Genomic DNA, 26,614 nt, shown 5'->3' on the forward strand with positions numbered 1-26,614 from the left:
TTAGTCACTGATTTCGTCATCTCTGCGGTTTGCGGATATCTTATTGATATCGAGGAAGTTATGGCCATTCTTATTCCATACGCAACATTGAAAAGAATGGGAGTGTAAATTATAGTGCCATATAAGGAGCATATAAAATCTGGACGTGTTGAGCTTTTTATTTTAGAAACGTGTGAAAACTCTAAATCGAACTCAATTATTTGTAACTATTAACTAAACTGAAAAATCTGTGCTGGATATAGACAAAGCACTACTTTTCTAGTAGTTGTTGAAGTAGAAAGTATAACACAGCCAAAAACTTGTCGCCACAAACACAAAACCAAAACATGTAAATAAATATTAGCCGAGACGTACCGACCTCTTTCTATATTTCTTTTAAACACTCAAGGAGACACGGTTATCTAAGCATCAAGTGGAGTACACGGTGGTGCACACAAAAGTACGTTAGAATGTGTAAGAGGGTGAAACATGTGAAGCACCTATGATAAGAAACCCGCTTGAAGTTTATGAACCTTCCGCGGATGATATTCAAAACCGTAAACGTAGCGTTTCTAGGAAACGAGAGGTTTTATATCTCTCTATTGTTGTATTTGAAGATATTGATGCTTATAAACGTACAGAGCTGTTCTGTCAAAGTGTTTAAAGATCATGAGATTTTAGAATGTTGTTACACTTGAATCACGAGTATATTGTCACTTAATAAGTAAATAATAAGGATAATATAAATGACTAATACGACATATATGTACCAAAAGCCGTTTAACAGCGACTTTGATCAATATCTACGCCGACTAACGGAAAGATTTCTTTTTTAATGAGTCATTAATAAGTAGGCATAAAAATATTTACAAAAACTTATTTTTTACTTCTAAACGATACACTGTTAACATATCAGAGTTATGATTAGATCTATGCATCTGACCTCTTGCTCATTGCAACCTGTTGTTTAATTAGCTAAATAATACACACAAGGGAAGTACAAATGTAGCATCAAATCTATATGGAGTTTCAGAAACTCCAGAAGGTATGAAGTAAGAGCTATGCATGAAACGTTCAGTCTACGTGCTATTGTGTTCCCAGTTTAGAAGGAACTTTGTCGACTAACCAAAAGTTATAAAGACAAGAATAGTTAGATTATTCATTACGTACTTAGTTGTTTTAATTAAATATATTCGTATTTATGAATTATCTTGTTTGAGTTTACTGGAAAATATCGCATAAGTACGTTCAAATAGACTCTATCTTCATAGTATTATAGTAATTTACTTAGTCCTAAATATTTCGTACTCTAATTGAAAATTAGGTTACAGAATATAATGTACTAATTAATCCTTTTTGTTTATATAATACATATTAATCTATTAATACAATTACGTATTAGCATTTTGAAAGGATCTGCGTATTGTAATTTATTTAGTTTATTATTTTTACAAAACATAATTACATATTTAATGATTCATCGTGATGGGTATGCTATGGAAAGCTATAATAAGAATATGCTTATTAAATTACCCTATACAATGACTAGGATTACAGCCTCATTTCCAATTAATATACAATCAAATAGATAATATTGCTGAACTACGAAATTATACAAAAGGCCATTCAGCAGTTCGCAGAACATAACAATAGATACTCGTATAGCTATACTCATAATCAGTATATATAGGACACAATGTTATTCCGTATTGTACAACTGTCATACACACCATTTTGCCTATGACTGCAGTGGACACCAGATACTAATTGACAGTTCTGTGACATGTCTGATAAAATAACAAGTTTTTTAGGATAGCGAAAGTTACAATATCTCTACATATCCAAATTGTTCGGCTTGTCGAGATTGTTTTTTCGTTCGTCTTCATTTGTATTATTTTATGGTGCTTTTGAATATGGAGCAATTAAAAAATTAGGTTGATTGAAGCATTCTTAAAATGTAGCTTTCGATGGAATTTTTTTTTTTATCATTACGCAGTTTTACCAGAAATAATTTAAGAATATTACAGTCATTACAGTACACACTGAAAAATTTTCTCACAATTCAATATAAATAATATAATAGTAAGTATGTCAACGCATCGAAACAAAATTTCTTTATCTAAATCCCCGCTCCTCAATGTTTATAACCGCTTTTACACAAACAATGGCCTCACTGGAGTAGCACGGAATCGAAATGAAATCCGAACGCTTTTATAAATTGATTTCTTTGTTGCGCCCTTAAAGTATGTAATCCGTTCAGTAAGACGGGATTTTACAACAGGCAAATGCTGGGTGGCGGATGGGCTCATGAGGATTCGAAATTAGTATAGCGATGTTGGATCCCCGTCCCCCTTGATGTTATGTAAGCGTACGTGCTCTCGCGGGGACTTTACCCGCAAGATCACCCGTTTCTCATGGGGAATATTAATTGAAATCCATACTTTAAGTTTATCCACCGTTTAAATGTTTTATTGTTGGATAAATTAGAGATCGAACTAAATGTGACAATGATCGTTATTTATTATTCACATACTTATTGAGATTATATTAGATTTTTTATTAAATTCTATTTTATAAAGTATCTTGAGACAGGGAATTAGTTATTCAGAAATAAATTATTTTCTTTCATAATTCTTTAATATAATCAAATTAGTACGAATGTTGATAGCAACTGACTTTCCTAATAAATCAACAAACAAACTGTCAAATCGTTGAACATTTTATCGAAAGCGGATACCGATCAATTTCATACACTTAGGAACATATCACATGTCCTGTGGGACGGCATGAAACTTCGTCTGATAATTTTATTTTATCTTCTACTGCTAAAAGCCAATATTCCAATTTTAACTTGTTCGCAGAACTTAGTCGACTGTTAAATCCAAACAGCGGAGCATTATCTGATATGTTCTCTTGCACAAGTGCAGCTCGATTTCGTGACACAGAGTCCTTATCGCTCGACCCGACCGCCTGACCTGTATTTATCAATTCAAAGTAAAAGTGAATCGGGCAATATTGTAGCATAGCGTGAGTCACTTAAACAATTACCCCTGTTTGTGTTGCCAATAACAATAACATTTATCAAATTACTCGAAAGGTATTAGGAGAGAAATTGACAAAGCAAGCAAAAGGCTTTCAAGAGTCGCGTGTTGCGATGTGTTTGCATCGGTAATTTGTTTGCTGGCAGCACCACGGCACCACGGCTGGCTACATTAATGGATGCACGGCGCACACGCGAAACACGCCACTCCTGAAACGCTTAATCTTTGAACGTCTTTCTTAAAAAGAAAATGGCGATTCGCCTCGTACACTCGATTTGTTAACAAGCTCCGATACCACAGACGTCTAGACTGATCCATTAATTATTGGGTCCTGTACAAAAGAATTCACAGTTACTCAAGAGTTCTAAGATTAAAGTTTGACAAAGGGCTCTGGAACTTTTTTTTCATCAGGTACAGGGTGAAGGCTTTCTAGCCGTGACGAAAAGGTTTTTCACCCGGTGCTAACTTTGAGTTGAGATAGAAGAATCTTTAATTAGTGAAGAGAATGAACATTCATTAAGTTGTTGAATATCTTATAATTGTAGTAGAGCAAGAGCGAAGTTTAATGAAAAACAATAATAGTTATACCGTAGACCACTTCGTGTAACGAGTTAAGTTTCGAAATGTTCGAGTCAGTGTGCAATCGACTGAATCTAACCTGTGTCAGAGATAAACAAACCACAACTATCTTCAATTCCACTTGTAATAATACTAGAGAGGTCTAGCTTACATTTGAATGCGATCTAACGTTCAGAAACAACAGTCGATAGAACGGAAATGATAAAACGCATTCAATACTACTTTGTAAATCTTATGGTAGACCCGATAACAAGGAAATATGTAAATAGATTCTAGCTGATCTATTTTTTCTTTTCCATATTATTTTCATCATCAAACAAAATGAATATTGAAAGAAAACTAATGCTACACAAATTAGCGTAGTAATGAATATAATACAACCACATTCTTTAGTCAAATTAAGATTTTTACGATGTATGAATTCTGTATAAGTAGGCGGATTTTGTGAGAAAATATACTCTTAATTGGCATAGCGAGCTTTATGACTATAGAGAAAAATTAAAATAATTTTACATATTATGAGAATATACCTACCGTAAAAATTTCAATTAGGTAACTATTTTTTATTTCAAACGCATGTTGTAATAAACAAAGTATATTTAATGTTCACGTTAAGCCGTTGCTATTTTGTTGTAGCAGGATTATTAAAGAAAGTACTACGGTAGTATAAAGTAAAGTAAAGTAGTACCACAGACTAATAATAATATACTACGGTAGTACGGTGTGTATACGTATCTATGAAAGTATTTTCATGCAAATTTTAAACAAATTAATTCATCAAATTTTAAGGCAATCTATGAAAATTTTTTTTGCTCAATGATCGTTTTCAGTCTTAGAGCGTTCCAAATTCAATAATAACGTAAACTTTAATATTAACAATTATCTATAAATGTTATAAAAGCTCTCAAAATGGAAATCTAAAGTAAACACACCGTTTCCCAACCAATAAACGCTAATAGCCGTTAAAATGTAAGTAATTACGTTTGAACTCCAACCTAAGCGAAGAAATTTTGTTGTTCGTATCGCATCTCAGTATTATTGTAAATAGAAGTGTGAAATGCCGTTTAATTGGCTCGGTACTGCACGACGTGCCAAGCATGTTCCGATAAGCACACGACACACCACTGCTAAATTCACCCCTTATATAAACTCACATATTGCTACAGAGAATGCTCTTTAGAAACTTAAGAATTTAGCTAACGTTGTTGCATTCGTTATTTTTTGTGTGACCAAAAAAGTTACAAGAGGTTCTTTATAATTAGGGATTATTTCGTAATATGTATGTCAGTCAATATTATTCACGAATTTATGTATTCTATCAATGCTAACCTATTCTATTTCGCTCGCAGACGAAGCAAGTTTTGTTTAATATTGATAAAGCAATGGTTTGAAGTAAATTCATATCTCATTGCTTATTCACAAACAAATTTAAGAGCATTGTTGCTCGGTGCCTTAATTGAGAGAGTTGCACTATAATCTAATAAGCTTGAATAAACATCGAGTTCCGAGGACGTGCTTCAGTCGTCTTAGCCGGCAAGCGCTCGCAAATACTTATAATGTAACAAAATATGCTCCTTTCATCATCTCATCGAGAGCTTTTGAATTTATTATGGTAATTTGCGGTACGTGTTTCATAATTTCACGTTCCAGTTCAATCAAGAATGCATCTAGACACGCGGCAGCGTGTCAAGCCGAGTTCAAGCGAAGAGAACTGGCGAGCAGCAGCCGTGTGTATATTTACACGAACCATTTCGAGCCACTTTTCACCCCCTTATAACTCGAAAACTATTTAAGTTAAATAAACCAAATTTGGTACATATCAAGAGGACCAAAAGATAAACAAGAACCTTAAATTTCATAAATACAGATTAAACAGCAGCGTAGATATTAATATCCAAAAATCGCAATTTTTAAGACTGACTGACTTATAGACATATACAAAACCTAACCCACTTCCAGATGACCTAGAAAGTTCAAATTTTGTAATCAACTAGGTAATAGTGAGTATACAAAGGAAAAAATCAGAAAATACTGAATTTATCTGTATTTAATTTTTTTTTCAATGACATTAATTTTGTTTGTATGGAAAAATGGAAAAGTTTATAAAAATAGAAAATATTATATTCACCTTACTAGTCTTAAAAAATAGATCAAAACTAGTCAGTGGCCGAAAAAAATTTTGAAATCCATCAATAAATGACTGAGATATAGATTATTGAAGTTTACATATTTTAGGACGAAACATCTGTAGATTCGAAGCACTTCTGACATCACACTCACTCGCGCTAGTATCGCTAGGGCGGATTACTTCGATTGCATGATTTCTTTATTCAAAACTGTTATTAAACGTAAAATAAAAGAAAATTGTAATAAAAATATTGCTCATACAGTTAAAAATAGTATATAATTTTACAAATTCACATTTATTTATTCTTTATTTATGAGTGTTTACTGTTTAGTTTAGTTTTAATTTCAGTGTAATGGAAGAAGGCTTCGTCGAAGGTCGGAATGATTTTATTTGCGTAATATTAATATAAGTGAAGCATCTTTAGGCGCGTTTAGAGTAAAATTTCAAAATCGCGTCATGGCAATACCGTAACGTCATGGAGTAAGGCGACGATTCTTCTACAACGATCTTTGCATCTTTGTAATTGTAATAGTATGTGTACAAATTCACGCTGGATGTTTAGAAAATCATTTTTAAACAAAAAACGAGTTTAAAAAATTGCAGATAATGACGGGGCAATGTGCGCTGACATTCATAACATACAAGAAAATATAGAAAATAATACAAAGAAACCGCAAGAAAAAATATATAAAAAAAATCGTGTATAAAAAGTATTATATTCATAAAGTAAATCAAATTTGCAGAGTAATTTTCTGTACAAAAAGTAATGATATGCCACCAAAAACATAAATGTAAAATTTGGAGCCGAGTTCAATCGTTGACTTAATTTGCCAAAAAAGAAATGAGATCTAATTAATGTGTACCAAGTTCTGCAGACAGTCCAGAATTTTATTTACAAAGATGTATTAAGTTCTTAGGTTGACTGAAAACTCAATTGTTTTATTTTCCCTTAGAGAACAATGTTTATTCCAAAATATAACTTTTTTAATTTGAATAATATAATTATTTTCACAAAGCAAACAACTAATGACCTATTGAACCCCATAATTTGATGAGGCTAGTTTTACATACTGTTTATATTTTGTGAGGTTCTAAAAACTAGCCTCATCAAATTATGGGGTTCAATAGGTCATTAGTTGTTTGCTTTGTGAAAATAATTATATTATTCAAATTAAAAAAGTTATATTTTGGAATAAACATTGTTCTCTAAGGGAAAATAAAACAATTGAGTTTTCAGTCAACCTAAGAACTTAATACATCTTTATAAATAAATTTCTGGACTGTCTGCAGAACTTGGCACACATTAATTAGATCTCATTTCTTTTTTGGCAAATTAAGTCAACGATTGAACTCGGCTCCAATTTTTACATTTATGTTTTTGGTGGCATATGCATTATCTTACTAAGAGCCTTACATGTGCAAATTATGTTTTCATTTTAAGCCTGTCCCAGACAGACGCGGCCTGCGGTGGCGATCTGCTGTTGCCTTCTTGCTTGACCGTGATAACAATATACTGCCGCGGCCGCGGTGGCGGTCATTCTAACCTACAGCGGCACATTAGCTCTCGAGTCTCACCTGCAAGTGGACGTTAGTAATGGCCAATCGTATGAAGTTTTATTGCTTTTATTGCCCATATTTTGTCTTTAATTCTTTTGTTTTTTTAGTCTTTATGTGATGTATCATACAAAACTGGGTAATTTTGCACTGTTTGAATAAACAACTCAGTGTTTATAGGCATAATTTCACGCGGTACACGCGGCCTGTTGCAAAAATTTACAACTGATCGCGTAATGACCGCCTCATGTCCGCGCGCTCATTCACACAGAAGCGGTGGCGGAGAGGGCGGGGCTTGCGGCCGCGGTAAGCCGCGCTGTGACCGCGTCCAGGCCGCGTCTGTCTATGTCGTTCCTAGAACTTTCAAGTCATCCAACTGACCGCCACCGCCACCGCCACCGCAGGCCGCGTCTGTCTGGGACACGCTTTATACGTTGGTTAGGCCTCTATGCCATTAGGGATGTCCCAAAAATACTTTCAATCATTAAAAATATTTATTTATTTATCGTAAGTTCCTGTGAAGGGATTGATAAAACACACTTCAAACTATTTTCTGGGAAGATCATTATTAAATTAGAATTAGATAGATATCATTGAAAGCGAATAGAAAACACACGGAAAATGAATAAGAAGACAATTTCAAAGCAATTACAGGAGAGGATCGGTTATATATGCATTAAACCATACCGCCGTGAAGGCAAGCACCATACAAACTCAAGAAATAATTAAGCCTCATTCAAAGGAAATACGTAGGTAAATATTTCTACTTTCACGTCTCAATGATACCTTAAAGTTCTGAATAAGCTCGCGTTTAACTTCGGGCCCTTAAAGTAACCTATTCACATGTCACTCGAAATAAAATATGAGACGTCGGTGCGAAATTTTATTTCGCCCTAAATATTCCATTGTAGTTGAAGCTGGAAAGGCACACACATAAATCCGGTAAGGTAAGTCGAGCGGCGATTACTCAGCGGCACAAAGCCGCGGTACACAAACATACGGTAAATGTTACAGTAGGCCGAACAACGTGTAAAGCATTCTGACGTTTATGACTCTACAATACGGCCAGTTCTCGCTTTGATTAATTCTGCTTTTAAATTATAGGCGCGAGCTTTTCGACGGAAGATCCATGTGAATACACCTTTCCTTTCAGCTTTTTTAATGATTGTACGATTATGAATTGTTATGAATACAGGTGCAAGAAATAAGTGTTTCACCTTCGTAGATTGTGGTTATGACGCATAAAGTTTTTATAACCGTTGATAAAAAAGTACATAAACTGTATTATAATATCAACACTTAACTCTCAATAGTGTTAATAATTGTTGGCCATAAAGATGCTACAAGTCCCAAACGAAATAGGAAGAACTTCACATTGAATTCTTATCGTAATGCTTATCTAATACCCATCGTTTAATGGTTATATCTAAGTCATGTCCCGTCCTTGCTTATCTGAACTTTAAATGATAATTTTTGTCATAATTTAAAAGTTCCATTAAAGCTGAAAGGTTTAACAAAGATTAAATTATAAAAACATTTTCAAACCCACTCAATTAATTAAACCTTTGGCTTAAAAATTTGACTTGTTCTTTTAATAGAGTAGAACAGTAGTAGAACAGTATTTTACAAATAATCTTGTAATAACTCGTTAATGGAGATTATCGATAACTTAAATAAAACTGTAGAATATTTAGTACAAATTGTCAACTTGTTGGACATCCTATCAGCGACTGAATGTTTAACTTTGTAAAACAAAGTATTAAAATGCCTTGTAATATCGTTCACGTCCCACTCTATTGTGAGATAAGGGCAGTAAATCGCCTGAGTTAAATACGGCAATTATTCAGAGAAGGCACAAGTTTCATTGTACGTGACTCCACAATGTAGCCACGATTTATAAACGTTCACTAAATTTGAAGATTCATGCCGTGTCATCCAACGGGCAATGTCTTATTATGACTCGTAAATTCATTACAGGTCGCGTCAATCTTCAAATGAACTGAAAACGGTAAGTACCTAGAGTACATTATTTATAGTTAATTAAAGAGAAGTACTAAAATTAGTTAACGAATAACGATATTATTGTAAATAATAACTATTAGAAAGTAATATATATTTCCATTCTTACTGGATATAAATAAATCTATTTAATAAAAATCGAGATAAAACCACAGATTATTTCTATCAATAATATACGTAATATGAAAAGATTCCAACAGAATTGGATACTTCCCTTTGATGAGCGGAGGAGATAAGAAGTTAGTAACCAGAGTCGTTATCGGCTCTGTTAAGCTATCTACGCCAATATTGGAGTCAGACAATTCACAAAAAATGAGCACTGATCCCCGTCTAAGAGATGTTTATCGCATTAATATAATATGGCATTAAGATTACAATGGGCCGACTCAAGAGAGGACCAATATAAGGCGCTCGGAGACCCCTACGCTTTGTTGTGAAAATAACTTTATGCCTCGAATGTCTCGAACATTGTATACCCTATGAGCATGGGATTCAATAAGCTATCGGCCCATGCGGATTTTACACTTTTGTCGTATACGTCTATTGTGCAAATAAAGTATTTCTATTAAAACCTTTGATGTTCTTTTGTTGCGAAATAATTCTGATAAACGCTCATGCAACATTTATTTTTGCTATTATTTGAAACAACATTCTGTTTTGAACGGTTTGGAGATGGTAGGTACTTATTTAGTTATTACCATCCATTTTTATATATCACCAAATAAATAAAATAAAATCACAAAATCCTGTAAAATTAAACATTTAAAAAATGTTAGTTAGATACATACTTTTATAACATTATGTAAATTTTAAGTGATCCTAGTGTCATAATAAATAACGTATGTAACCTAGTTTTAAGCTTTCATATTAGAAATTAGTTTGCGGAAGGGTGCAATGAGGTTTAACCGGCTTTTGCCTTATAACGACCACACGCAAAATAATTTCAGTGTAACCACTCAATAAAGTTTTGATTTATTAGGCGCCCGGAGCATAATAAAATTTATCGTATAAACTAATATAATTAGGAGTAAATTATTACTGTGTATTAGATTTACACGGGTTTTTAAATATGATAGTAGCCAGTAGGTACGTCATGACACTCGATCCACTTTATAAAAACAATCGTGGAGCGGTCACTCACTTTGACCTGTGTGATAAATAAAAACGTAGATATTTGTTATTTTGAGGGCAATTCGTTGACCGTTATTTAACTAGATCTTGTGAACAATTGTACCTACGTAGGTGTTTAAAAATTTACCTATTTTTTTCAATTTATAATTCTAATTTTTCGCTGGTATAATTAATGGACAAATAAAAAGTTCCATTCGAATTCTAAATGAGGCAACATTTTAATGCCACATAAGTGTAAATATGTGTAAGCAATTTATAAACCGCTTGGTGTTAATAGTGTATTTCATTTAATCTTAAGAAAGCGACGATAAAGAAATGGCAAACGGCATGAAACTCGCAGCTGACACGACGCGATAACTATCTGACAGCTTCATCGCTTATAAAATCAGTACTTCGATATTACAAATAAGTTAACACAATCGCGCCGACTGTAGATATTTCCAGAATAGCTATTTTGCTCCCCGAGCCATTGATTACGAATACATTATAAGGATGGTGAATAGAAAGCGTCGTATGGAACTCGAGTTCCAGTTTATTGTACTTTATTAAACGTTCTAAAGCTTCTTACCGTTGAACCCTGCGTTCAAAAGTCAAAACATGTTTACTAATGTACAATTCGAGTATCATTTGTTTACAAATATATCACAATTTATAGGTATAGGTAATAATAATCAGCCCTTTATTGTGTAGTAATCAGATTACCTTGGCAACCGGCTATCTCCGATTCATTCCATAGATGCCTATCATTGTGTTTTACAGCAGGGGCCCACTTCGTTAGTGTCTAATTTGACACCACCAAATAAAGACGTGTGAGTATATTTATCGAATTATTTATTACATAAACGGCGTGTAAAAAAAAATACGTGAAGCTTGACTTTTCGTATTATTTTTCACTTTCACATCCAATCTTCACTGATAGAGCCAAAACGCGCAACGGTTATGAAAAGATCGAATTTATTGCTTCATAAGTCATGAGGGTTAAATAATAATCGTCGACAATGGGCTATAAAGATTTTATAGGCAGTAAACTTCGATCCACCCGCACGTCCGCATCCTGGGAGTCACACCAACCTTGAATTTTGGCTGATAGTAAAGCCAGGATTTTAGTATCCTTCCATCCTTCCGCAAATGGGAAATTATTACTGTCAAAGTCGTACTTCAACTATTGATAATACTTACTGAGACTTGTTTGGTTATTAGTTCATTGCTATAATAAAAACAAAACCCAAGGGTGCTAAAATTGCTTTTCTATATTTAGTCCCATGTTAACCTTCATACAAGAAAACTATTGATTAAAAATATGTAAATGTAATATAGCGTGTAACTATCATACAGGTGTTAACGAAGCTTTGTACGTAGCCGACAAATACGTAGAATATATGACATCCTGTTACTTCTACGCAATAAAGGCAGTCCCGACACTTGATGTCACGTAATGATTCTTGTTTAAAAGCACCTGCATTGCCCTTGCGCAAGTGTTACCCCCCTTCATTTTTAATTGGGTACGATTATATTAGTTCCTTAAACTATTTACCTTTACATAAAGTTGGATCAAATCTATATACATATAATAAATCTGTAGAAGGGTCAATTCTGTACATTGAAAATATTGAAAAAATAAATAGCAGGGGGTGTTACTGGATCGATACCAAACCCAAATATGTGATCAAAAAAATTTTTGTCTGTCTGTCTGTCTGTCTGTCTGTCTGTATGTGAAGGCATCACGTGCAAACTAGCGGTTTGATTTCGATGAAACTTGGTATAATTATACCTTATTATCCTGGGCGTAAAATAGGATACTTTTTATCCTGGAAAAATACGTAGAAAAAAAATAATCTTAATTTTTCAGTTTTATCCATAGACGTTGTTCCGTAGAACCGCGAACACACGTTGCGTATTATTATAGGCCTAGCCGTATTTGGGAATTGGGTCCAATAGATATTTATAAGATGTTATTGTCAGAGGTACTCAAAATGGATAAATAAAGCATCCACGCGAAGACCGACATCCCCGCGGACGGAGTCGCGGGCGGAAGCTAGTAATAAATAATAGACTTCTTCTAGAAGCATTTATTCGTAATAACATATTATTTTTAACATGCAAAGAAAGCACCTATAAGGAGAAGGAACGGCAAGAAACTCCATAGTTGCTCTTTTAAAATCATGTCAATTTTACATTTTAATTTTAGAAAATATGTACAGACATTCCTTTCCTTCATTTCTTAAAAAACGGGCACAAGTAAAACCTGTAAATAAAAAAATACATAATCAAAAGAAATATTGTCAAGTAATAAATTAAACAAATAGAATAATATTATTGTTCTACGTCCTACGTGTGAGAATTTGGTACAATTATAACAGTAGTAACATTCATATTTCATATTTATTGCTGCGCTCGATGGAAGCATTTCTCAGAATTTGATGTGACAAAAACAAATTTAATAAGAACGAATCTACTCGTTATTTATATTTTCGTTCAACAGCTTAATGTATTATGTGAAATTAAATAACAGAATTGTATTGAAATTCGTCTTTAAAAACTACTGTACTAAAATAGTAACAGTCTAGCGTTAGAACTTTGATAATGTTAAAGCACCTTTGTGCCTTAAGGAAAATGTAATTTTTCAGTCCTGAGTCTGATCTTTTCCAGATTGTGTCAGATATTCATTTTGACTTTGTGAGTGATGCGATGCAGAGAGCACTCATGTTTATATGCCCTGTATAATCTCATATGTAGATTAATTTGATTCGTATTCTTCAAATATGACGAACACATTATTATTTGATGTAGGTACCTAAGTACATTATGTTTGAACTCAATTTCATGCTGTACATAATGGAGACTGATTGACAGAGTTTACACGCATTAACGTTAAGATCAATGCTTATCGAAATATTACTGTTTGATTGATCGACCACAATGCTAAGCAGAAATCCCTTAATCCTGCATTATATTAGTTAATAGAAAATTGTTTATTCTCGTATTAGGTATATGATATTATGGTTATGGTTATAACTCTATAATTTGTAAATCTCATTACTTAAATGTCTCTAATTTTGTTTTTGTTATTTTATTCTATTTCAATTTCATATTTCTCAATTATATTTCAGGAAATAATACCATTGCATAAAAAAGCGCTACAGACATCGGTCAAGGTATATTAATAATAATACTTTCTTTCTTCTTCAATAAAATTAATATTTCATATAGAACTAGCCCACAAATTGTTATTTACAATAACCAAAAGGAGGAATAGACAATCGGATACACAAATAGTAGTAACCTCCTAATAAGGCACCTCTAATTGCCGACTGCCGTTTATTTAAAATAGTTAACAATTCATGCACATAAATGGTACAAAATGCATTTAAAACAATCCAGTTGCTTAATAGGAAGTCACTTTACTTATTAAGTTCTGTTTTGAATTTTGATCACTTGGAATAGAATAGTAATGGCTTTAATATGCGTATGCTATAGATATAGTTATACTGGGATCATATTAATTTAAATAAACTGTTATAAGTGGTTAATTTCAAGTTGATATTATTCCAGAATTATTTATCGAATAGGTAATGTAATCAGCTTTTTTAACATGGGCTCTAACGGATACTTAAACGGTTAAATCAATATTTTATTACAAAGTTCGCATTTTTTTTTGTTATGTTCCCTAAACAATCAAAGCTTATAACTGAATATGTTATCAAACAATAATCGAATACGTTATCAAACAAAATTTATCAATTCCAAATCTTTTCTACCGCAATAAATATAAATCAACAGATATCCAAACAGAACATTTTTCTTACCATTAGAACAACGCAAGCGTTATTTCTTCCGATATCATAACATGCACCTGCCCTATGAACACTTCCTTCAACCAGCTGTCGAATGTTGAAAATAAACAAAGGTCTGTGGTCGCCTCCTATCATAACATCGTTGTTATGATTGTCCGACCGTGGGTAACCGTAGCTGAGTAAACTCTACGCTCTAACAATATTTTACAGATGGAATAATCTAGTAATCTTAGTTCGAGAAGTTTTCTTGTAATAATACGGGGTTGTGTTACAGTTTTCTTGGTTAATTGCTTTCAACAACGGTTTATGTTTCACATTACGAATAGAATAAGGCATGGAATGATATCGACTTTACAGGAACTCTTAAATACTATTGTCAATATTTATTCATCTTATTCATAATATCCGTATGCATAAGAGAAACACAATAAATCGTCACAATGACACTAATCATTTTCAATTTAAAAACAGGCCGTTTACACTTGGTCACGAAATATCACACTGGCTGTCAAAATTATATTTGTCACGGCGCGGGCGCAGGCGACCCGACTCTTTCTCACACTTTGAGCGTTTGCCGCCTGCCTTATTGACTAATAGACTATTGGAATGGTAAACAGTATTTTTAAACAGCCCATAATAAAATGTATATTTACATAAGATATACTGGAGTTGTTACCGAGAAAATTTGATTATCAAGTTACATAAACTTGGGAAGTTAATATAGGTATTTACGATATATATCTATATTCTATAGTTTGAAATATATCTTCTGCCAATATAAAATTTAATATAATTGATTTTAATATTTAAATTTAAGCAGTGAATATTGAATGGCAAAGAGCATAGATATCAGCGTATTAAAAATTAATTTCCAACCAAATATATCACATAAAATTAACATATAAACATGTCCAGATTGTAAAACGTCGTTAAGCTTTTATGAGTAATAATGATGCATAAATTATTATTAGTTTTATATTAAAGTCCAACACCCTAATCACCTTATACATAGCCCATAGTTAATATACATTCATACATTCATCTATTGAACCGAATCATTAAATTCAGACAAATTAATTAAACTATTAATGATCACCCATCCAGGTTCCCACCAAGACCATATCTCAGCTTCCCACCCCCAAGATGATGTACGCGCGGGTGTAAGACAGGGCTGCTTGTTATCCCCTCTCCTGTTTCTGGTGGTACTGGACGGCATTATGCGCAAAGTCAACGATGGAAAGCGACGTGGGATAGAGTGGGGGTTGACCGACCAATTGGATGACCTGGACTACGCTGACGACCTGTGTCTGCTTAGCCATAAGCGCGTTGACATGCAATCCAAACTAAACGACCTCCAACGTGAAGCTGCCCTGTGTGGACTCAAAATTAATATCCTGAAGACCCAGGAAATGCGCACTGAGGGAACAAATCAGCAACCGCTGACGCTGGGACCAGAGCAAATAAAGCGTGTCCAGCAATTCACGTATCTTGGCAGTGTTGTGTCCAATACTGGAGGTACCGAAGAGGACATCGCTTCGAGAATCGCCAAAGCTAGGGCAACCTTCGCGCAGCTACGACCCATATGGAAGTCGGAAGTGCTAACACGTGGAGTGAAATTAAAAATATTTCGCTCCAACGTTAAGAGTGTCCTCTTATATGGGAGTGAAACGTGGAGAGTCACCAAAGATATCTCGCAGAAAATTCAGGTCTTTGTCAACCGCTGCCTCCGACAAATTCTAAGAATTTACTGGCCTGAAAAGATCTCCAATGACCAACTATTGGAACGCTGCCACGAGACACCGATTTTCCTCCAAATCTTACGCCGTAAATGGACATGGATTGGCCACACTCTTAGAAGGGACACCTTACATATACCCAGGCAAGCCCTGGAGTGGACTCCGCAAGGAAAAAGAAAGCGTGGCCGTCCAAGACAATCCTGGCGTCGTTCCGTGGCAGCGGAGGCTAGGGCGATTGGTTTGACGTGGCCGGAGCTGAAGAGCGTAGCCCAAGACCGAACGCGATGGCGGCGCACTGTGGACGCCCTCTGCCCCACATAGGGGCCATAGGACCTTAAGTCAAGTAAGTCAGTAAGTCATTAATGATAATAAATAATGTCCACTTAATTTTGTGCCCTAATCAAAATATGAATTAGGTAGTCTATATCAAAATTCATGATTTTAAATTCAACGTCAAGGGTATACCTATTACCTACCTAACTAAAAAGTAAATTCAATTTATCGTAGGAATAATATTTTTGTGAAACAATTCGGCCTTTTTTGTTCCCAACCAAAGTAGTGGTACATTGTTATAGGACTAATAATAATAAAATGCAAGAGCACATGCTCTTGTAAAAACTTACGGTTATAAAAAATTAGTACCTGCTTATTTGTCGTAAGTAAAAAAGGGGCCGAGTGATTCTTTCAAATCTATTTTAATGTGAGAATTTAAAAGCAGGCTCGAATGGCACGTTCTGTAAACAGTTGTGGCTTAGTCGCGAAACATGTGTTGCGTATAATAATAAAATTTGGAAACGCGTTTCGGAAAACAATAAAAATTATTTTCACTTTATGGTTATGAACGAACTCCTCCGCCGCTTATTATTTTATCGTCGGAACGCAGCTGCATGTTTTCAATTACCGAACAGATGATTGATGTATCTAGTGCCTTTCCACACACCGACAAATTTATCGCTGCCATCGATAGCTCGACAACTATTAATTTTATCGAAATGTAGGCTCAGCGCGGCGATATAATAATGCAAAGTCATTCACGTTGCTCATACGGCCCCGGGCGGCTAAACCCTTCGAACTCCTCGATCGGTCAAAATAAACATCGGTTCTACGAAATCTTTGCAGTGGCTGCTCCTTTCTTAATAGTCCCACAAGAAACTGTTTGATTTATGGATACCTGTGACTTAACACATCTGTTGGATCGGCGGCGGGCCGTTGTTCTTTGATTGCGTACTATAATTTGAAGAGGCATTCCGAGCGGCTATCAAAATCGAATAATGTCACTTGTTTACATTAAAATTTCAAATATTTTTGTTGAAGGCCGTGGGAGTTGAAATTTAATTTCCATTTGTAATCGACTAATATGTAATGTTTAAAGCAGCTGGAATCCTAGCAAGAAATCCGACGGGCGGCGCCCAGCGGGACACCACGACAATAGCAACCAAATTAAAAAGGAGTGTAAGCGTTCGGCTTGAGCCTCGCTAAATTTATTACTCTGAGTTTTTACTCTTTGTTCCTGTCGCTAATGAGATTCGAATGCTGCAGCTCTACTTTTAAATAAATTAAATTGAAAATAGCAATCAATTACATTTTGAATTCATTTAATTTTATTTTTGACGTTTTAAAAACATAGCTACGAACCTCGTAAAGATTCCTTACTATGGATTTCTGATTACTATATAATAGTAAAAGATTGCTACAATCTTGGCCGGTCTGCTCAAAGCATCAATGCGGCTGGTCATTTATGAAATTATTTACGCAAGTATTTACGTTAAGATGATTATAGAGAATTTTGCAGTAGAATAAGTGGGCTATAAAGCTCTAGATAAAGTGAATTCTGTCGCGTTGCAACAAAGTCTATATTGTTATGCTGAGAATAACCTTCGCGGGTGGTCTTCGATAGCGTTGACTTGAGAAAAGGAACAGAATTGCTAATTTCACTGTTTCTAATCACTTAGTGGAACTAGATTGTTTAATAGCCCTCGGGAAAAAACTGAAAATCTTCCTCACAATGCCCTCTCGAACCTGCTCCGGTACGACTGGATTAAAGATTTTGTTTTTGTTTTTCCGATCGCATAAGGGTATGAATTATCTATAAGCCTTTGATTGCCCATTGTTAAATTACTATGTTAAATGTTATAATTATAATACATGAATCATGCGAATAAGACCAAAACATAAAGTTAGAATTTGGATCGTAATTAGTTAACATATAGGTACATAGTATAGGTAAATAGTAGATACCTACCTAATGCAATATGAACTTAGTAAACCAATAATTTAGTTTAATTCATTTAATTATAACTCCTAATTAGAATGACAGAATTAATTTTAATTCCCATAAACAAGTTATATTCAGATCTAACTTTATAATTTAGGTAATTAAAAGTTTAGCACGAATTAATACATAAAGTTTCAACTAAAGTTGGATCCGAAACAAATAGCAGAAATTGAATGAAGTGCGGCAAACTAGATTAATTTAATGGAGATACGCTCTTTTGAGATCCTGACGAGGCCGAGTATGAACAAAAGGACAATTGTGAAAGAGCAAAGTAGTGGAGCGTGGCGATCTAGCGCCTATTTCCGTAACGTGGGAAAAACCAATTCATCAATAATTCCTGTGACGCTTTTTATTCACACAAACCTGGAAAAACTTGATATCGACTCTCATATTATCGCATGTATCTCACGCATTTGTATGAATAATCGATCAACTACACCTTATTTAAATTAATTCACATGGGTATTTAAAACCCATGTCATTTATTCTATATATTATGGCAAGAGCGATTCGATAAATAAATAAAAAACACAGTAATTAAACAGGGATGAGGCGTCTAAATAAAACACTACAATTTAATCAACCTCACGGACATCCCGTGTCACTTCCGCTCAAAGGTAAACTTAGCCGTTGTAAACCATCCCGATTTTGTTCATTAATTGAATTTAAATTTGGAATCGATAAAAGGCTGGGCCGTTCGTCCATTTAATCAAAGCTATGCTTAATCCGGAATCCAATATCAACAGAGCTCGGAGTGCGTACTCGGCAGCCACGCGTCCTAAACAATACTTCATCAAGTGTGAGCCCCGACATGTCATTTCACGGCCCATCGAGTACTGGTCCATTTAGCACTTCCCATTTCTTTGCCAGTACCGGGCCCGAATGCCTTTACGGTCCTCTGGCTTTTATTACATTGAAATTTCCGATCTAATTTTTTAATGTATCGGATATTGGGACGTTAGATCGGTATCTCATTGGCTGATTACTCGCGTTAATCAAAATAATGTCAGTGTATTTTTCGTTAATTAAGAAATGTACTCTACAATTCTTTAATAATAATTATATTGATAATCAATTAGGTAGTTTTAATTAGAATAAGAATTGAAAAAAAATTAATACCTACGCAAGACAAGAATAGTTAATAGGTAACTAATCTAGCTTATTTAATGTAATAAATTACAAAACAGTCAATGAATTATTAAAATCAAATCCACTAATAAGGTATCATTAACTCATAAATTACATAAACAATAGAAATAAATTAGTGTCGAAATATCTATAAAAACCGCAACGGATCTAGCAATAATAAATTAAAATTAATCACAACCTTCAAATATTGAAGTCACGATACCGCTACAAAAGAGCCGCCTGTCGGATTAAAAGAAACAGTCTCCACCGTATGCAGCTACCTATTACTTTGAATTTTCCGCACCATTGATTGCAGACATTAGATAAGAATATCAAACTAGAAACTAAGAGCATCGTATGCCAAATACAACCCCAACGTTGGATGCGCGAGGAAAAACATGATTTATTGGTAAAACTTCCACCATTACTCATCTCACCATTCGTTACTTCAATAAAAAGAATGTCTTGCGATAATTTATTGGGAGCGATATGGAATTTTTATTACATTGTCAAAATGCGCTTCTCCACAGATATTAAACTATGATTTACGAGTTGAAAACTTTAAAACATTTAGATATTATGTTGTAACGGCCATGTGTAAGTTATAAATAAAATGTTGAAAATATCCGACTAGGACTCCAATGTTTAACTCCGCGTCTCTACATCGAAATTTATTGTAACATCAATAACAAAACGAAACAATGAAACCCTTCTTTAACTATTTTAAGAGCTTTTTAAACTTATTAGGTATACACACGAAAAAGGAACGTACGAATTCAATTTGTTATTGAAGCGTAGAGTACGTAGAGTAACTTATATGGTTGAATGATTTGATAATCATCAATTTAATTAAAACCGCTTGGCTTTAATTCCTCGTAAAAAACGACTTTCGCATGAATATGTTTATTTTATATGATGTACACATAAATTACATCTATGATTAAAAGTTGGGTAAATATTTTAATTTGCAGTCACAGCCTGAATAAAGTAAAACCTAGAGATTTTTTCAAATATTTATAATAAAAAAATACCTAGACAAGAATTGTTTTTTCTACTCACCTTTTTGTTTATGACCACAAGCAATAAGCTTATCACTGATATAAGTTCACCAACAAAATAAACTTAATTTTTAATTAATTTCTACTTAATCTGCCAACAAATCCAGTATGAGTCGCGACACAAAACCACTTGAAACAATCTTGAAAAGTTTCGAGTTCTATAGTAACTTTAAAAACTTTTCAAACACTTCACGAAAGTACAAAAACCCAGTTGTAATCAAGTTCAAATATCACTAGTTCACGTTATAGTTCCTATAAAAGCACTGCACGATAATAATACTTTAGAAATAACATAATCACATGTACCGAAAACAGGTTTGTCGTAGGGATAGGGCGCGCGGTAGAGTCGACGTTAGCCCGTCGCGAGCGCGCGAGGCTTTCTGCATCGAGAAGCCGGAGCGGGTGAGGGGCGCTGATAGACGAAAATGGCTTCACAAGTTAATTTTTTTCTCTTTCCTCCTTGAATATTCCGCATATGCCGTGCACACGCATGCGCCCCAACCCCTAGGGTTGTAACGCGATGCACCCGCGCTTTACATAACTTATTGGGCCGTTTATCGAAGCCACTGTTTAATACCCTTTCCATGTCGCCTTTGTGCATAGCTTCCTTGATGTTCTTATTCATACCGGGTTAGAATATTAATCAACGCTCCGAATACTTTAATCCACGTGAAACCGATTCCATGCCATTAATTTTAATTTATTTACCAATTATCTTTGATGAAGTCGGAAGCTGGCTCTCGGGCTATGTTTTAAGGAAACTTGAAGTTACGGTATAGGAACAGGTAATGGTACCAGGACCAAAGTAAAATAATGTTCCAGTTATAAATCGGCATAGGTGGATATTTGTTTTTTTTTTATTTTTTATTTCAACTTTAAAAGTTTCTCTAGCACATAATTCTTATTTACAACAAGTATGCATTTTTGCACACTTCGGAGCGATATAGTGCTCTATTGTCATTTTTTTTTGCAATTTAATTGGTACGTTTATACTCTTTTGAATATTTTATAAAACGTATAACATTGTAATGAGTAATCGACATTCCTCGTACTGCATTTTCCCACCGGTGATACTATGTGATATTTATTTACCTCTCAGCACTACTAATCGGAGACGATATCGAACAACAAAGATAAAACAATATCGTCCTTTGCGGCACTATTGAGATAGTGTTGAATTGGGTATATTAAAACGGAATACTCTAGAGAAGACCCAACATGTTTAACTTACCGGTGGGACTTAGCAGCTGTATATGTTTGTACTTTGTATTGTATAATGTATACAAACTATATATTATATTATGTATGTGATACCTAACTACATAATAATATTATGCTTATAGAATCTATATACTAAACTCAAACTCAAACTCAAACATTTATTTATTCAATTAGACTTCTTCGAGAAGCACTTTTGAAACGTCAATACATATTTTTAACATTTACCACCGATTTGGAAAGCAGTATCTATGGAGAAGAATCGGCAAGAAACGCCATAGTTGCTCTTTTAAATCATTTCAGTATTACAATTTAATTTTACAAAATATGATATTTCATAACTGTACGTTCCTATATATCATCACTAATATTATATAGCTGAATAAAGCTAAAGAGTTAGTTTGAACGCGCTAATCTCGGGAACTACTGGTCAGATTTGAAAAATTATTTAGGTGTTAGATAGTCCATTTATCGAGGAAGGCTACCTATATATCATCTCGTTGTGACCAACAGGAGCAGAGCACTGCGGGTAAAACCGCGGAGCACAGCTAGTATAGGATATAAAGAAACTATAGAAGGAGTTCAAATAGTTTGCAATGAAGCAATATAATAATTGCGTTTTGAAAAAAAGATTGCAAATATTTATCTCCAAGAGTTTTTACATTCCTAATTCCTTACACTACACATCGTTTGATGCAAAATTTACCTCATCAAATGCGCTTTGAAAGTTACCAACAAATAAAGTCATTTGCAAACTTAAATCGTAACACACTCATTAGACAAAAGCAATCTCAATTACGATCGCAATTGTTCACTTCTACGAAAATATCGACGGTAAACGACTTTTTAGTTTCGGGAAGCACGGAAGTTGTATTTTGAAGTGCTAAAACATTTTGATGTGCATTCATCGGACCCGCCGTGATTGTCGGTTTGCGTGTTTCGATTTGATAACGAAGCTAAAAGCAAAATCCGAAGCTATTTGTGGATACGCCTGTTCATCGCCTGACAGGGTCTAATGTGTATTCAATTCATCTTCCTTATATTAAACGTAAGCTTCCACGTATTAATATAAGTTTGCGATATGCTTCCCCAATATCATTTTTTACGTCCAGTGTTTATAAAATATTATGTGGATTTTAATTAATTACCTACTAGGTACTAATGAAAGTTTTATTCATCAGATAATCATAGGTAGAGTAAGTGAAATATGAAGCTATAAAATCTAAATTGATATAAACTTAAATATTAAATACATAATATAAGTATGTACATATAGTATACACCCATTAATTTAACATAGAACCTACGTATTTGACTAATTTTATTGTATTAATTGTAATGATATTTCATTCATATAAATTGATAGAATCCAACTCCACTAAGTCCATTAATAACGGAAGCTTATTTTAAAAACTCTAAATAGATAATTGATGTTTAGATGTACAATGTAGGTCCGAAATAAAAACTTACCTTTATCTTTATAAATGTTTTAATGCTAAGAATGTTTTTGGATATTTATGAAAATCAAATCCTATTAATTCTTTCCTTTATTATCATATAATTAAATCGGTCAGTATCACGTGAAAATGAACAATATATTGTTGTGTAATTTATTCGTCCCTCCCTATAAATATCTTCATTAAGTTATAAATATACCTTAGAAAATATACATTATTAGAATATTAAGTCATTAAATTTTGGACTTATGGACGAATAGTATGGTACAATATACCTACCTACAATCTACATTTCTACATAAATAATATGTGGATAAAGTGGATAGTTTATGCTCTTGTAGAATATAAATATTATATTTTAGTAATAAACTTATTATTAAACATGTTAGTTACTTTAAAATTAAACTATAACTATCTAACAAAATGTCCATACTAAAAGGGTAAAGGTACTTAGTTTGGTTAAATAAAAATGAAGCACACAAATAAGACTTAAAGCTTTTAAGTTTTCATTATAAGATTTTCAATTATAATTTATAATGTGTTTTATCGTCCAGATTAAAATGACGGTCACGCACAACTCTTATCAATAACATTGAACTTTTTAGAGATCCTTGAGAATGTTCAAGAAAATTAGATTTATCAGGAAAATTTCTGACGTTCAGTTTTTAAAAACACATGTTCCTAAAACTTACAATCTTCAAAAATCATCATCATCATCATCAGCCCATATACGTTACCACTGCTGGGACACGGGCCTCCTATGAGGGTACAGGCCATAATCCACCACGCTGGCCAGGTGCGTGTTGGCGGATGACACATGTCGTCGAGCTTTTTAATTCTTCGACATGTCGGTTTCCTCACGATGTTTTCCTTCACCGTTCGAGTAGTGGTGATATTACAACATGCGCAGATAAATTGAAAAATCAATTTATTTCCTGTGCGCTCGCCTGGTCTCGAAACCCAGACTTATCGATTCGAAGTCCGAGGTCTCATCACTGAGCCACCACTGCTCTCTTCAAAAATATGCCCTATGTATCAAAAAGTTAAAAACTGTAGATCCTAAGCATAATACATCAAATATTTATTTTAAGTTATTTTATTACATTTGAGTTACTTACCTATTTTATTAGTTTTATATTCTTATCAAAATTTTCACTTCTACAAACAACAACATTGATATGTTTAATGTTTAAATTCTAAACATAGTAAGTAAATAAAATTACAAAAATATAAATAGCAAATAACTTTTCTAGAAAATTAAGAAAAGCGACATCGAACAGAACAAAACTGGCAACTAAAACAATACGGTGGAATTATACGGAACAAGCCCACTTGCCGCTCGATCGCGTTTTTAATTCGCTGTATCTTCAGCCAAGTTGTAAGTTTGTCGCTAAAGTTTTGCATAAAGGAACCGATGTCAGTCTCGTTGATATTCATGACGGTGCCGGGCCGCTGCTCGGAGCCACGTCAAATAAATTGCTTTATTACCCTTATCTACTAGGTAGCAACGTACCTATGTGACTTGCAAAACTTCCAAATAAAATTATTATTTATAGTACACAATATGTAGAGGTTAATATTTACAGATTGTTCTGGATTACGTATCTCAGTTACGTAAAGGTTTCTGATGTTTGTATTAGTTTGAAGAAGAGTTTCATTGCTTTGTTTGAAATGGTCTGAATATAAATTTCAAGTACCTTCATTTACTCAGGTATATAAAACTGCTCATATTGTATAACATTGGAACATAACGGATATTAAAACGGAAATATTTGATGAGATAGAAGCTAATAAAAACATCTTAAAAACGTTATAAAGAAAACGAAAGCAAACGAATTTCGACTTCCTTTTTAGTAGTCATTCGAATCTTTAGTGTCATTTCAGCTACGATAATATTTTTCCGCTACGCGATATGAAGTGTAAACAGAATCAACATAACAAAATTGCAAATAACGAAAGTATCGTCTTGCTAAAACTTTTGTGTTTTACGCGCAGTTTTATTAAACAAAACAAAGAAATAGGTAAAGTTTGGGACGTGCTTATTTTCCCGACCCTATCATGTGGCTAACTTACTAAATACTTTCTTTAAACACGGTTAATATAATGTCGCTGCCATTTGTGTAATCGGTCATTGAATTAAGTGCGTACTCCGTTAAGTAAACGGAGCCATTCAATCATTGACCCATAGTTGACATACGGTGAACATATTCAGTAAATAGACTGAGCAATACTGAGGCCTCGAATGTCAATTCATATTCCGTTGCCTCGGGCATTTGTTTTTATAAGAGCTTTAAGAATTACTGTTAAAAGCTCACTCATAATGGGCAAACATAAATGTAAATATACCTATACTTTGGTATGTGATAGCTTATACTTTGTTGATATGATGATAAAATATACGTACTTGACGCTACTTCAAAACTTCTAGAAGTCTCGAATTTCTCAAATTAATATTAGGTTAGTACATGACGTGTTTTTTTCATTTGCTGTCTTTTAATTCGTTTATTAATTAAATGATGACAACATTATCAGGTAACAAATTAAAACGATACAAAAACTAATACGTATTTACGATAGCTCCCGCATTGACAGCAATTACTAAAAGTAATCAAAAAACGCTCGTCGGTACCGGGTTTTTCACATTAAGTAACATTTTTCGAGTGAACAATTATGTTTGCATTGAGACAGGATCATGAATAGCCATGATTGCTGGTTCGCGTGTGCTTTCTGATTGTTTTGTGTCTGGTAAAAACGATTCCCGGCTATCTGTACAGGCTTTTGAGCGATCATCGCAAATGGCTATCATTGTTCGTGACTTCTTTTCGAATGCTTTTCACCTAGTTAGTGTAATGTTTATGTCACTGAGACTTCTAATGGAGTACTAAGAATGTTGATTTCATTTGGATTTAAGCCAATATTTTTATAATTGGCTTCGATCCTACTTTAGAGTCTTCAGAGATCGGATATCCTGATATTTTTGAATAAACAAAATAGCGAACTGAATATTATATTTGTAACCTTAGTTTGTAACTAAAAGAAAACTAAATATGCCGAAAGTGCATGTAACCCAAGAATAGCATCAGTACCATAACCGCAATACATCGGTTACAATATACGCGACAGAATAGGCCGAGAGGTCGAAAGTATCAAATGCGATAACCGCAGCATTGTATATGAACCTTTTGCGAACTAAATCCGTTCATACGTCAGCTAATACAGATGTCGAGTATAAATCTTGTAAAGTACTAAGCTTTTAAGTTATCCGAACGTATACAACATACGTGGAAAGCATTGTCACAGTTGGCTGCTAGTCCGACTGCTTCAGCCTTGCCAAATATGTCGCAACAGATACTGAACTGTCGTACTTTCCCGCTAAGATTTATACGGCTATATCCACTTGTATACAGATCAGACTCAATGTATGGAACATTCAGCGTTTTTCGTTTCCGATCGCGTTATAATAAATACATTTTATTTTTCAGCTGTCACAGCGAGAATTTGAGTTATGATCTCGGCT

The 26,614-nt window shown here is 33.9% G+C and overlaps 1 protein-coding gene across 5 annotated transcripts in view; it reads right to left on the reverse strand.

The window, feature by feature from the left end:
- The window catches only part of LOC123696152, a 77,686-nt gene extending 56,893 nt beyond the window's left edge, over positions 1–20,793 (reverse strand). For all 5 annotated transcript variants that reach the window (XR_006752044.1, XR_006752045.1, XM_045642201.1 and 2 more), the window contains exon 1: positions 20,424–20,793. The gene's annotated coding sequence lies outside the window, so the exon portion shown is untranslated. The remainder of the gene's footprint in view (positions 1–20,423) is intronic.
- Positions 20,794–26,614: the final 5,821 nt, after the last annotated feature.

This window comes from Colias croceus, chromosome 12 (genome assembly GCF_905220415.1).
Source record: "Colias croceus chromosome 12, ilColCroc2.1".
NCBI classification, from domain to species: Eukaryota; Metazoa; Arthropoda; class Insecta; order Lepidoptera; family Pieridae; genus Colias; species Colias croceus.